Here is a 2,692-nt window from a genome sequence, read left to right as displayed (position 1 = left end):
AGTCTCATCTTGAGTCAAACACTTATCTTACTAAGTCGATGGGAGTGTTTCCACAGTTGCAGTCTCTCTTAAAAAGGTTCAAAAGTAGGGCCTTGGCTTGGATGCTAAAAGTTTTTAAATAAACCAGAGAAGGCAAATACTTGGCATGTGCTGCCACGCCCCCTTCACTTGCCTGAATGTAGCTATTGCTTACCTTTCTAGACGCTCTTTTTTACTGACTCTGAATGTGATCTAAGACTCTTTCTCAACACAGTGCCCCAAACATACATTACTAATCTATCAATGAGCTCTATTTGCCATTCCTGATATAGGAATGGCAAGTTGAAATATGTATACATGCCTATGTGTGTTTTACACAACTACTTAGAAGAACCTTTGGAGTATATTTATCTTTATGTAAGGTTTGCCTTTCAGAATATAGAAACTACTAGTAGAAACAGATCAATAGCTACTCAATATCATTCCTTATTTAATTTGCTTTGAATGCCTGAAATGGTTACTGTTGACTCTCTGGTCTTTACAAATAGAAATACGCAGGCAGAGTGCTAACCATTATAAGCCATTTTCTGGAAATAATTTGGCATGTGCAATTAAATCTTAATAACATGCATTACCTACGTCAACTCATTTAGTGCTCCCCCAAATCCTTTGCAGAAGGTGCTATTAAAATATCCAGATTACAAATGAGGAAACTAGGCACAGAACGATTAAATAACTTTCATACTGAGGCTGGAAAGGACTTCATCTTGGTTATAAAGTGTTACTTGTGGTACTCTTTCTCCATGTCCCCACACTTCTTTCCCCATGATATAAGCTTTGATCTAAGTTAAGAAGCTAGTGTTAAATAAATGCTCCTCACCAACTCCTTCTTTTGAAAAAGTGAACAAAACTTCTCTTCTAAAAAACAATAGCTTAAGACAAAACCTGACAGTTCTTTTGTCTCAACTATCCGTGCTATGACTCCTTTAAAAGTGCCAACCCCATTTTTCTTTGTCACAAAAGCATTTTAGAACAACTCATAACTTAGAGCAACTCTGCAAGCCCAGGAATCCCATTGTTAACTGTGTGTTTTGCCCATACATCTTCATATTAGTCAAGCTTTGTCAGTTCACAGGGGTGCAAATGTATGTAAAATAAATGATAGTGATAGACATTGGTAATTTCAAACCATAGCATAAAGTTGAAAATTCCTTCACCCAAATAGATAATTATTTGTCCACATCCAGTAGTAGAACCTAATGAATAAAGATAGTTGTGAAAATTGCTAAAACTAAACAGTGTGAACACCTCTTTTCAGCAGAGCAAAATAGAATAATTTATCAAAGTGGAATTTCAATTAAATGGGAAATGGAAATGAAAATTTTCAATCAAAATGGAAAATTTCAATTTTCTCTAACAAGTAAAATCTAAATATACTTTAACTGGCTATTTCTTTCACACATTCTCAATTAGAGTATCGATCAGTATCTGATGAACCATGAAAAAGAATTGGAACCATATCCCAAAACTCCTTATCATTTTAGGTGTAAGGAAGTCGTGAGGCTTGCATAGCTACTCCAGTTTTTTTAAATGATGACTTTCATTAGTGTTTCTCAGAGAAACAATATAACATTCTGCATATAATTCTGTATGTAATTCCCTTACCATAACAATTCTCAAATATTCAGTACCCATCGATAAGCACTTAGTGTTATATCATTAGTTTTCTATATTCTTGGCATGTTGTCAATAATGAAACTGTGAGAAATTTCCATCTGGTATTTCTGATATTCTAAACAATGGAGTTTAAAAAACTCAGAAATGACCCTGATTATATGAAAGGATTAAGCTTAATGGAAAGAGAGCAATGTAATAGCTTTTCACCTTAAAGATTTCTTAAACAGGCTCATTTTTCCCATGGAAAGATTTTGAAAACCATGATGGTTCAGGGTAACCAATAATTGTTAATGTTGAAGGGGGTAACTTTAAAAAATAGCTTTATTCAGGTATAATTGACATACACTAAATTGCACATATTTACAGTAAGTGATCTGATGAATTTTGACATATGTATACCCCTGTGAAGCTATCACCACAATCAAGCCAATGAAAATGTCCATCATAATTTTTGAAGATATCAATAATGTAAAATTTTGGTGATCATCATATCCCCAGGGGTATCTGGCCCTAGTAGGCCATATTTCTTGTCTATTGAGTGAACACATTTTCTCTAATTTATTGTCACTGAACAGAACAAAAGGTTGGGCAGAATTCAGGCTTTTAACTTTCAGCATTTTTGAGGAGCATCTGCATGGTGCTGAAGTTGGCCTTTGAATATATAAATTGACAGGTATGAAATCCTCAGCATGTCTATGGTGGCTTAGCAATCCCACAAAGCCTCACAGTAGCTTGCCTGATGCCCCACCTTCTCTAGAGAAGGAGCAGTGGATGGGCTTATTCCTCCACCTTGTGTGTTGGACTGTGTGTTATTTTTTTCCCAACCACATCATTTCATAGACAATTTAGGAACCAATAAAGCACAAGTCTCGTTTGAAAAGATGTATCTAAATATAGGAATAATACATTATAAGCCAAGTCACTTCCCTCCTCTGAGTTTCTGTTTATCTGTCAAATATCTTCCATCTTATCAGAGAGAGCTGTAAAGGAAAATGGGTGGGTGGGGAAGCAGCAGCAAGCTTTCTGGAATGTCCAA

This window comes from Eubalaena glacialis, chromosome 2, assembly GCF_028564815.1.
Source record: "Eubalaena glacialis isolate mEubGla1 chromosome 2, mEubGla1.1.hap2.+ XY, whole genome shotgun sequence".
In the NCBI taxonomy this organism is placed as follows: Eukaryota; Metazoa; Chordata; class Mammalia; order Artiodactyla; family Balaenidae; genus Eubalaena; species Eubalaena glacialis.
Note: the sequence above shows the minus strand (reverse complement) of the source record.